The sequence below is a fragment of the Ptychodera flava genome, chromosome 17 (genome assembly GCF_041260155.1).
Source record: "Ptychodera flava strain L36383 chromosome 17, AS_Pfla_20210202, whole genome shotgun sequence".
NCBI classification, from domain to species: domain Eukaryota; kingdom Metazoa; phylum Hemichordata; class Enteropneusta; family Ptychoderidae; genus Ptychodera; species Ptychodera flava.
The window spans coordinates 20340272-20353276 of NC_091944.1; the positions used below are offsets into that span (position 1 = coordinate 20340272).

General features: G+C 35.6%; 1 long non-coding RNA gene across 1 annotated transcript in view; it reads left to right on the forward strand.

Moving 5' to 3' along the window:
- Window positions 1-10495, forward strand: part of LOC139115739 (uncharacterized) — an 18326-nt gene extending 7831 nt beyond the window's left edge. The window contains exons 2-4 of the long non-coding RNA XR_011548176.1: window positions 2913-3043; window positions 9564-9695; window positions 10344-10495. This is a non-coding gene — a long non-coding RNA (uncharacterized lncRNA). The remainder of the gene's footprint in view (window positions 1-2912; window positions 3044-9563; window positions 9696-10343) is intronic.
- Window positions 10496-13005: the final 2510 nt, after the last annotated feature.

Below are 13005 nucleotides of genomic sequence, written 5' to 3' on the forward strand. Positions count from 1 at the left end.
AAAAATGTTGGAGTATTATTGAGAAGGACTAATGTGCTTTGACCCTACGTCGAATTTTACCGATTTCGATGCATGCTAGGTGCATTTTTGGCGATCGAAAAAAAGTGTGTGGCAATGAAGTGACACCCCTTGGGTAATGTTAGGCTGTATTGAATTTGCAACGCACATGTATAGTTAGGCAGCAACGCACATGTATAGTTAGGCAGCAACGCACATGTATAGTTAGGCAGCAACGCACATGTATAGTTAGGCAGCAACGCACATGTATAGTTAGGCTGTATTGAATTTGCAACGCACATGTATAGTTAGGCTGTATTGAATTTGCGACGCACATGTATAGTTAGGCTGTGTTGAAATTTGCAGCGCATACTTTGTTCTTTTCTGCAAATAGTATCAACAACGACAACAACAATAACAACAACAATAACAACAAATTTACTGAGTCCAAATATATGTTTATTTATCTTCATTTTTAAACATTTAATCATCATCATCGTCATCATCGGAGATTGAATCCCCTATGCTCTATGTTGTAAATAACCAAGGTTGCTACTATATAATTGAATCGTCAGTTATATTTAAACCTTTATATAGGTGACCGTCAACCTGTAATAACTAATGGAGCTGAAGTTTTTCATATTGCCGTTGGTGCAAAGAGGGATACTACGCCGCACTGACAGGCTGAACTCAAACTCAAAATAATTGCATGTTTCACACAGTTCATCGATCAAATGCGAGGTGTTTGCCGGGAAAAAGAGTCCCTGCACATACCGGTATGTCATTATCCATAATCGCTGCCATTAACATAGTATATTTCCCAAGGGACACACGCGACACGCGTATGCATGCAGGTCTGTAAGCGCATATACGCGTGGCCATTTCGACGCGAGCACAGTAATCAAGATATGAAAATTCTTTCAGGTTAAGTTTTTTTATTTCTCTATTTAATGGCGAAATTTTAGTGTCCTTGAGTTCATTTGGGAATTTAAAAACAACTGTTGGTTTCAGAATTTTGAATTTCGGCACTCGCGTTATAAAAACAACCATCTTTTCTACAGTTGGTGAAATCGATGTGTAATCTGCCATAGCCGTCAATGGGGTAGCAATATTCATTGACTGCACGGCGAAAACGGCAATTTCAGCCTGACTTGATTTCAACAAAAGTTATCAATAGTGATTGAAATTATAGTTGTAAGGATCAGAAATTATCAAACAACAATCGTATGATTTTAAAATTTTGAATCATGGCATAAAACTATCAATTTTAAACGGTTTTCTTGGGAAGGTGGTTGTTGCTATGAAGTTAGCGCTTGCCTGGTAACCGGCAATAGCAGTGAGAAATAGTGACATTTGGCAACCTGCCGAATCGAATATTGCCAGATTTGTCAAGGGAAAGTACATGTAGTTAACAAACTCTTTGAAGTATCAATGTAAATATACATACCTGGCTTCAATAATTATAAACACTCACAACAATCGGAGTCGTTTTTGCTTCCGCTGCACGACAAGTGTGGCCTAATTAATATTCATGAGCCAGAAAATAGGGGGATGTTTACATTGGACAAAGAGGGTGCCTCCTGGGCCAACGTGGCTCCTTCTAACTTGAAGTTTATTTTTGGAAGAATATTTCTGTGAAATCCATCAAGAAATGTAAATACTCAAAACTCCTTGGTTTAGATATGCTTTGTTTCAAATTGAAGTAAATTTGTGTGATTGTATTTTTGGGTCATTTTCTCCCATTTTTGAGCAAACATCTCTGAATCCTATTGACTGATTTTTAATGCAGTTCACCATGGGCTATGTGACCCAGTGCCACAGTTATTATACAACAACTCTGATCATATGGGAGTGACACCGTCTTATTGGCGGTATTTTTTAAATGTCCTCTAGGGGAGGCTGTTACCCAATACAGTCATTTCCACCAACTTTGAATCATAGGGTTTCCGTAAAATCATAAAAAACGAATGCTTTTGCTGGGCTTCTTAAACGTCCTGTAAAATTGAATCATGGGAAAAATGGCTCCATTGAGCATGTCACAGGTCTAAACCATTATATAATCTTGCAGGTAAAAACACTGAAGACCTTGTGACAGTTCAATGACCAAATGCCAAAGGAAAAAAACTAAAGACACAGGTCCTATTAACTGTAATGTGTATTAAGCGGACCCTCAATGCAAACAAAAGATATACAAATACACAGTGTTCAGCTTGTGAATTCAAAGTGTATGTGTGTAGAATGCATTGTTACTGTTTACATTTTAATTTTAGTCCGGACTAAAATTTATTTATCAATAACAATGTTCATTATACACATATGAGCTGTGCTGATAAGCTATATAGTGGACATTTCTACATGATTTATACGTTTAACAATAAACTAGTTCAGTAAATACCGGTATACAGAACAAAAATGCTGAAAATCACCAAAAGTTATAGCTACTGTGGCTGTAAATCTTTTCATGGCTGAAAGGCATTTCTTTTGCCAAAAAAATAGCACTGTGTCTGACCGTTCACCAATGTGCAGTTTTCTGGGTACAGAAACAATGTGAGTTATAAGTTGGTTTCCTTGGGATTCTCTGACAAAATGTAAGCACCACACTAGCCTTTTGGGAAGAATCTGAATAGAATGATATCATCCAGGGCTCCAATAATGTACAAAGTTTAATAGAGAAGTATTGTTGTGATGAATGCTGTATATTTACCTGAGATATCTCCCCGATATGGATGGGGATAATTACAGTCACCAGAAACTTCATTTGGACAATCTCACATCTGATAGAATTACATGTGTTGTGAATTTGAATAATTCTGTGTATGTTGTAGTCTATTCAGTTTCTGTTTTTCCAACCACGCTAATTCAGCTACCCACTTAGGCCAGTACTTTCTCACTGATTTTGCTTTTTTCTCGGGAAGGCTATTCGCAACCTTCCTGTGCAGGTTGACAGTGTAGACACTGTATTGGATGATGTCTCCTTGTCTGAATCCAGTGTAGTTATCATCCGGTTATTACAATTTGTCATCCCGATACTCCGTTCAGAATTAAGGTATGTATAAATGTTTAATTTGATTGTGTTAATTAATGAGTACAATGAAATGAAGGTAAAGTGATATCTTAAAAAAACTCGCATGATTTAGTTAGATCAAAATTTTTTGGAATAACACATGTTTGTTAAAAGGTATAATTTTATGTCATTGTTGTGAATAATAGTAGTGACAACTACAGCGACACATAAATAATATTTCTATCTCACTGGAGTTTCCTCATATAATTAAACAACTAACAGTTATGTGTATAAAAACACCATGTAGGGTTTAGGGTTAATTGAATATGTATGTAGGCCTGGTGTGATGTTCAGTACTGTATGGTCACACACATCTTGACTTACACAGCATATAGAGATAATGAGATTTGTGTAGGCCTGGTGTGATGTCCTATGTGGACACACATTTTGACCCCCACATTAAACATGTAGAGATTAAATTAGATTTGCGTAGGCCAGGTGTGATGTCCTATGTGGATACACATCATGATTACACAGTATACATGTTCAGATAATTAATAATATTGTGTAGGCCAGGTGTGATGTCCAATGTGGACACACATCTTGATTACACAATAAACATGAAAGATAATTAATGTTGTGAAGGTTAAGTGTGATGTCCTGTGTGGCCACACATCTTGACCCTCACATTAAACATGTAGAGATTAAATTAGATTTGTGTAGGCCAGGTGTGATGTCCTATGTGGATACACATCTTGATAACACAGTATACATGTACAGATAATAAATAATATTGTGTAGGCCAGGTGTGACGTCCTATGTTGAAACACATCTTTACTCACATAATAAACATGTATAGATACTTAATATAATGCTGTGTAGGCCAGGTGTGATGTCCTATGTGGACACACATCTTGACTCACACAATTAATAAACATGTAAAAATAGTTAATGTTGTAGGCTAGGTGTGATTTCCTATGTAGACACACATCTTGATTACACAGTTACCATAATTGATGTTGTGTAGCGTGGTGTGACTTCCTATGTGGACACCCCTTTACTAACATTATAAACATATAGATATAACTACATTTGTGTGTAGGCTTGGTGTGATGTCCTTTGTGGTCACACATTTTGACTCGCACTGTAAACATGTACACATTCCTTTTGTGTTGGCCAGGTGTGATGTCCTATGTGGACACACATCTTGATTCACACAGTAAACATGTATCTAGAAAATTACATTTGTGTAGGCCTGGTGTGTTGTTCTATGTGGATACACACATTTTTACTCACACATAAACATTTTACAGATGGTCAGATTTGTGAAGGCTTGAGTTGATATCCTATAACCATGACTGCAAATTCAAAATACAGGACAGCTGGAGAGATTGTAGTGTTCATTTAGATAGTTGTGTCAATAAGTGCATATATGAGAGACCATGACTGCATATTCAAAATATGGGATAGTGGAGTGATTGTCGTGTGCATGTGGATAGTCATGTCAATAAGTGTAGATGAGAGACCATGACTGTACATTCAAATATGGGATAGTGGAGTGATTGTTGTGTGCATGTAGATAGTTATGTCAATAAGTGTAGATGAGAGACCATTACTGTACATTCAAAATATGGGATAGTGGAGTGATTGTTGTGTGCAGGTTGATAGTTATGTCTCATAAGTGTAGATGGAGAGACCATTACTGTACATTTAAAAATGGGATAGTGGAGTGATTGTTGTGTGCATGCAGATAGTTATGTCAATAAATGTAGTTGAGAGACCATTACTGTACATTCAAATTATTGGATAGTTTGAGAGATTGTAGTTTTGTCAATAAATGTAGTTTAGGGACCATTACTGTAAATTCAAAATATGGGATAGTGGAGAGATTGTCGTGTGCATGTAGATAGTTATTTCAATAAGTTTAGATGAGAGACAATTACTGTACATTCAAAATATGGGATAGTGGAGTGATTGTTGTGTGCATGTAGATAGTTGTGTCAATAAGTGTAGATGAGAGACCATGACTGTACATTCAAAATATGGATAGTGGAGAGATTGTAGTGTGTATGTGGATAGTTCTTTCAATAAGTGTAGATGAGAGACCATATCAGCACATGCAAAATATCCGATAGTGGAGTGATTGTAGTGTGCATATAGATAGTTATTTAATAAGTGTAGATGAGAGACCATGACTGTACATTCTAAATATTGGATAGTTAGATTGATTGTTGTGTACATGTAGACAGTTATGTCAATAAGTTTAGATAAGGGACCATGACTGTACATTCAAAATATGAGATAGTTGGATAGATTGTAACGTGCATGTGGATAGTCATGTCAATAAGTGTAGATGAGAGACCATGACTGTATGTTCCAAATATTAGTTAGTTGGATAGATTGTAGCGTGTATATGGATAGTTATGTCAATGAGTGTAGATGAGGGACCATGACTGCACATTCAAACTATGGTATAGTTGGGGTGATTGTCATGAGTATGTGGATAGTTATTGTCAATAAGTGTAGATGAGAGACCATGACTGTACATTCAAATATGGGATAATGGAGCGATTGTTGTGTACATGTAGATAGTTATGTCAATAAGTGTAGTTGAGAGACCATTACTTGACATTTAAAAATGGGATAGTGAAGTGATTGTTGTGTGCGTAAAGATAGTTATGTCAATAAGTGTAGATGAGAGACCATGACTGCACATTCAAAAGTTGGATAGTGGGATGATTGTTGTGTCAATAAGTGTAGATGAGAGACCATGACTGTACATTCAAATATTAGATAGTGGAGTGATTGTTGTGTGCATGTAGATATTATGTCAATAAGTGTAGATACTGTACATTTAAAATATGGGATAGTGAAGTGATTGTTTAGTGCATGAAGATAGTTGTGTCAATAAGTGTAGTTGAGAGACCATTACTGAACATTCAAAATATGGGATAGTGGAGTGATTGTTGTGAAGATGTAGATAGTTGTGTCAATAAGTGTAGATGAGAGACCATGACTGTACATACAAAATATGGGAACGTTGGAGTGATGTACCGGTAGTGTGTATGTATATAGTTTTGTCAATAATTGTAGATGAGAGACCATGACTGTACATTCAAAATATTAGATAATTGGATAGATTGTAACGTGCATGTGGATAGTCATGTCAATAAGTGTAGATCTACTAGATGAGAGACTGTGACTGTACATTCAAAATATTAGATAGTTGGATAGATTGTAGCCAGTATGTGGATAGTTATGTCAATAAGTGTAGATGAGGGACCATGACTGCGCATTCAAACTATTGGATTATGGAGTGATTGTTGGGTGCATGTAGATAGTTATGTCAATAAGTGTAGATGAGAGACCATGACTGCACATTCAAAATATTGGATAGTGGAGTGATTGTTGTGTGCATGTAGATAGTTATGTCAATAAGTGTAGATGAGAGACCATGACTGCACATTCAAAATATGGGATAGTGGAGTGATTGTCGTGTGCATGTAGATAGTTATGTCAACAAGTGTAGATGAGAGACCATGACTGCACATTTAAAATATGGGATAGTGGAGTGATTGTCGTGTGCATGTAGATAGTTATGTCAATAAGTGTAGATGAGAGACCATGACTGTACATTCAAAATATGGGATAGTGGAGTGATTGTTGTGTGCATGTAGATAGTTAGGTCAATAAGTGTAGATGAGAGACCATGACTGTACATTCAAAATATGGGATAGTGGAGTGATTGTTGTGTGCATGTAGACAGTTATTTCAATAAGTTTAGATAAGGGACCATGACTGTACATTCAAAATATTAGATAGTTGGATAGATTGTAACGTGCATGTGGATAGTCCTGTCAATAAATGTAGATCTACTAGATGAGAGACCGTGACTGTACATTCAAATATTCGATAGTTGGATAGATTGTAGCCAGTATGTGGATAGTTATGTCAATAAGTGTAGATGAGGGACCATGACTGCACATTCTAACTATGGGATAGTTGGAGTGATTGTCGTGTGTAGGTGGATAATTATGTCAATAAGTGTAGATGGAGAGACCATGACTGCACATTCAAACTATTGGATTATGGAGTGATTGTTGGGTGCATGTAGATAGTTATGTCAATAAGTGTAGATGAGAGACCATGACTGCACATTCAAAATATTGGATAGTGGAGTGATTGTTGTGTGCATGTAGATAGTTATGTCAATAAGTGTAGATGAGAGACCATGACTGTACATTCAAAATATGGGATAGCCGAGTGATTGTTGTGTGCATGTAGACAGTTATTTCAATAAGTTTTAGATAAGGGACCATGACTGTACATTCAAAATATTAGATAGTTGGATAGATTGTAACGTGCATGTGGATAGTCATGTCAATAAGTGTAGATCTACTAGATGAAGACCGTGACTGTACATTCAAAATATTAGATAGTTGGATAGATTGTAGCCAGTATGTTGATAGTTATGTCAATAAGTGTAGATGAGGGACCATGACTGCACATTCAAACTATGGGATAGTTGGAGTGATTGTCGTGTGTAGGTGGATAATTATGTCAATAAGTGTAGATGGAGAGACCATGACTGCACATTCAAAATATTGGATTATGGAGTGATTGTTGTGTGCATGTAGATAGTTATGTCAATAAGTGTAGATGAGAGACCATGACTGCACATTTAAAATATTGGATAGTGGAGTGATTGTTGTGTGCATGTAGATAGTTATGTCAATAAGTGTAGTTGAGAGACCATTACTGTACATTCAAAATATGGGATAGTGGAGTGATTGTTGTGTAGATGTAGATAGTTGTGTCAATAAGTGTAGATGAGAGACCATGACTGTACATACAAAATATGGGAACGTTGGAGTGATGTACCGGTAGTTTGTATGTATATAGTTTTGTCAATAATTGTAGATGAGAGACCATGACTGTACATTCAAAATATGGGATAGTGGAGAGATTGTAGCGTGTATGTGGATAGTTATTTCAATAAGTGTAGATGAGTCCATATCAGCACATGCAAAATATCTGATTGTGGAATGATTGTAGTGTGCATGTAGATAGTTATTTAATAAGTGTAGATGAGAGACAATGACTGTACATTCAAAATATGGGATAGTCTGATTGTTGTGTGATGTAGACAGTTATGTCAATAAGTTTATATAAGGGACCATGACTGTACTTTCAAAATATTAGATAGTTGGATAGATTGTAGTGTGTATGTAGATAGTTATGTCAATAAGTGTAGATGAGAGACCATGGCTGTAAATTCAAAATATGGGATAGTGGAGTGATTGTCGTGTGCATGTAGATAGTTATTTAATAAGTGTAGATGAGAGACCATGACTGTTCATTCAAAATATGGGATAGTGGAGTGATTGTTGTGTGCATGTAGACAGTTATGTCAATAAGTGTAGATGAGGGACCATGACTGTACATTCACAATATTAGATAGCTATTAGATAGTTGGTTAGATTGTAGTGTGTATGTAGATAGTTATGTCTCATAAGTGTAGTTGAGAGACCATGACTGCACATTCAAAATATGGGATGGTGGAGTGATTGTAGTGTGCATGTAGATAGTTATGTCAATAAGTGTAGATGAGAGACCATGACTGTACATTCAAAATATTGGATAGTTAGATTGATTGTAGTGTGCATGTAGATACTTTTCAATAAGTGTAGATGAGAGACCATGACTGTACATTCAAAATATGGGATAGTGGAGTGATTGTCGTGTGCATGTAGATACATGTAGTTATGTCAATAAGTTTAGATGAGGGACCATGACTGTACATTCAAAATATCAGATAGTTGGATGGATTGTAGAGTGTATGTGGATAGTTAAATCAATATGTAGATGAGAGACCATGACTGCACATTCAAAATATTAGATATTTGATAGATTGTAGTGTGCATGTAGATAGTTATTTCAATAAGTATAGATGAGAGACCATAACTGCACATTCAAAATATGGGATAGTGGAGTGATTGTAGTGTGCATGTAGATCTATAGTTATGTCAATAAGTGTAGATAAGAGACCATGACTGTACATTCAAAGTACAGGATAGTTGGAGTGATTGTAGTACAGTATTTGCTTTACTCATGCAGTGATTTATTTTGTTTTATCAACATTATCGGTTAAGTGAGACTTGATTTTTTAGATAGGTATTGTTCCATTCATCAGGCAAAAAGTCAGAGCCATTTGTTCATGCATAAATTGGCAAGTTACACTGTTATCAGTTGCTCATCTTAGGCCCCAAGCCAAAAGTACCATTCATTTAAAACTTGCTATATAGGTATCTAAAGATAATGTCAGTCCGATAAGAGGAAATGTTGTGAAATTTCGATAATTGTAATTTTTGCTCAATTTTCCCTGTTTTTTGGTAAAAAGCCTTTTTTCTCTGAAACCGCAAGTCCAAATTCCAATTCATTTGAAATGTGGTATCACAGTTCATAGGGGTGATCTCAGTCTGATTTGTCAAATTGTTGTGAAATTTACAGCTACCCACTTAGGCCAGTACATTCTCACTGATTTTGCTTTGTTCTCGGGAAGGCTATTCGCAAGCTTTCCAGTGCAGGTTGACAGTGTAGATACTGTATTGGATGATGTCTCCTTGTCTGAATCCAGTGTAGTTATCATCCGGTTATTACAATTTGTCATCCCAATACTCCGTTCAGAATTAAGGTATGTATAAATGTTTAATTTGATTGTTTAATTAATGAGTACAATGAAATGAAGGTAAAGTGATATCTTTCAAAAATCACATGATTTTGTTAGATCAAAATTTTTTGGAATAACACATGTTTGTTAAAAGGTATAATTTTATGTCATTGTTGTGTATAAATAGTAGTGACAACTACAGCGACACATAAATAATATTTCTATCTCACTGGAGTTTCATCATGTAATTAAACAACTAACAGTTATGTGTATAAAAAACACCATGTAGGGTTAATTAAATGTGTATATGTAGGCCTGGTGTGATGTTCAGTACTGTATGGTCACACTGTTTATCAGTTGCTCATCTCAGGCCCCAAGCCAAAAGTCCCATTCATTTAAAACTTGCTATGGAGGTATCTAAAGATAATGTCAGTCAGATAAGAGGAATATTGTTGAAATTTGGATAATTGTAATTTTTGCTCAATTTTCCCTGTTTTTTGGTAAAAAAGCCTTTTTTCTCTGAAACCGCAAGTCCAAATTCCAATTCATTTGAAATGTGGTATCACAGTTCATAGGGGTGATCTCAGTCTGATTTGTCAAAATTGTTGTGAAATTTACAGCTACCCACTTAGGCCAGTACATTCTCACTGATTTTGCTTTGTTCTCGGGAAGGCTATTCGCAACCTTTCCTGTGCAGGTTGACAGTGTAGATACTGTATTGGATGATGTCTCCTTGTCTGAATCCAGTGTAGTTATCATCCGGTTATTACAATTTGTCATCCCAATACTCCGTTCAGAATTAAGGTATGTATAAATGTTTAATTTGATTGTGTTAATTAATGAGTACAATGAAATGAAGGTAAAGTGATATCTTTCAAAAACTCGCATGATTTTGTTAGATCAAAATTTTTTGGAATAACACATGTTTGTTAAAAGGTATAATTTTATGTCATTGTTGTGTATAAATAGTAGTGACAACTACAGCGACACATAAATAATATTTCTATCTCACTGGAGTTTCATCATGTAATTAAACAACTAACAGTTATGTGTATAAAAACACCATGTAGGGTTAATTAAATGTGTATATGTAGGCCTGGTGTGATGTTCAGTACTGTATGGTCACACTGTTTATCAGTTGCTCATCTCAGGCCCCAAGCCAAAAGTCTTATTCATTTAAAACTTGCTATGGAGGTATCTAAAGATAATGTCAGTCAGATAAGAGGAAATGTTGTTGAAATTTGTATAATTGTAATTTTTGCTCAATTTCCCTGTTTTTTGGTAAAAAAGCCTTTTTTCTCTGAAACCGCAAGTCCAAATTCCAATTCATTTGAAATGTGGTATCACAGTTCATAGGGGTGATCTCAGTCTGATTTGTCAACATTGTTGTGAAATTTACATAATTGTGTTTTTTGAGGCAATTTTTTGCCACTTTTGGTCAAAAAATTGTTTTCCCTTAAACCACAAGTCCAGTTCATTTGAAGCTAGGTATAGAGGTTCCCAGGTGTGATATCAGTCAGATTGCCTGAAATTATGGTGAAATGTTTTTTTTTTGATTTTGGTAAAAAGTCTTTTTCTCTGAAAGTGCAAGTCCAATTCATTTAAAACTTGGTAATGTGGACCTAGGGGTGATCTCAGTAGGATTTGTCAAAATTGTAGTGAAATTTATATAAATTATAAAGTTACACAATAACATAATGGCAAATGTACATAATTTTCATGAATTTTCATTCAAGATCTTGTTTGCTATTCGCATCTTACATTTCTAATTCATAACACTCGTGAAAAAATGTTCAAAACAAATGTGGGAACAGTGTCCATGACGCTATTTTTAAAAATACACTTTAAAATTACTCTAAAGCTTCAGCTTTCGATGCAAAAAATTTCACCAGCAAGTTGAAAGATTGTGTTCTATCTGAACTCGCGGCTTGCAGCATTTGCCCTTGTTATCTGAACACCAAAGTTAGTAATTACTTAGCAACTTGGCAGAGCATTCAGCTTTATACCAAGACATTTGCCAAAACAAAGTCTAGTGTGTGGGTGTGGGAAGTCTGATACAACTCAGTAGGCAGCCCTCTGAGTAAACTGATCTATTTATGTTGGTCAAACCATTTTTGACTGGCAATATTACAAATGTAAATGGAAGAATTTTTGAAGGGGGAAGTAAATACTGTGAGTAAAACAATAATTTGTGGTTACTTTGAGAATACATCATTCAATGCTCAACTGTGTTTGGACTGTGTAAGTGGTAAATGGTTTATAGCAACAGCCGCTTATCAGTTGACTCAGTAGGGCTACCTGCTGAGTTGTCTAAAACTCTGAAGCAGTAAAACAGACTTTGGTTTAGGGAACTCTGCTGCATATTGCTAAGTGCTCAGCCAAGTTTCAGGTATTTTGGTGTTCAGATTCAACTGTAACAATTTAAAATTCAAAAGCTACCTAATCTCTGCTAACATTGTAGCACTTTTGACTTGGTTTCTAGTGAGGATTATCGGGATTTTGAACAGCTAATACCTTTCATATAATACCTTTTTTGTTGATGAGAGCATCACACTGCATGCCCTTGGCGGTATATTTTTTTCTGTACGTAGCATAAACCAGTTTCTTGTTCTGCTCCCTGAAGCAGACTTGAAGGCATATTAGTCTTCAAGCCCAAGCAATGCCAACTTTTTGCTATTTTCTCAGTATTTTTCTTACATGTCTCAACTCCATTTTCTTGTTCTACTATTGATACCTTACAAAAGCTTCAATCATAAGTTTCTTAAGAAAGCCTGTACATGAGTAATGGCCACTATTATTATTGACAAATGAATTTTAGTCTATAGACTTTAATTCATTTTAGATCTTGTAATGTCATGCGTCCGTCCGTTCACACAGATATCTCAGACATGCCATGGTCAATTTCTTTCAAACTTTGCACAAGGATATTACCCTACCCCATACAGATGCACGTCAATTAATTTGTTTCACAATGGAATTAAATTTGGCCGTGTTAGAGGACTCTTTAGTTTTACTCTCCATAGACTTCCATTTATCAGGCAGTTCTCCATAGACTCCTATGTATAAGACAGTTCTCCGTAGACTTCCTTGTATAAGGGCCACAAAAAATAAAAATTTACTTTCTCATCGTATTCATATTGAAAAATGATGCAGTGACACAGTTTTATTACCTCAATTTTTAGAGCAAATAAGGCTAGAGTGCTAATTTTTGGTACACATTGCGAAGCATGGTGTCAAAACATTTCGCCACCATGTCAACTGAGGTCAAAGGTCATTGGCCTTAAATATCACACAAATGTGAATTAGCAGATAACTTAAAGGGCCAGATAGTTCA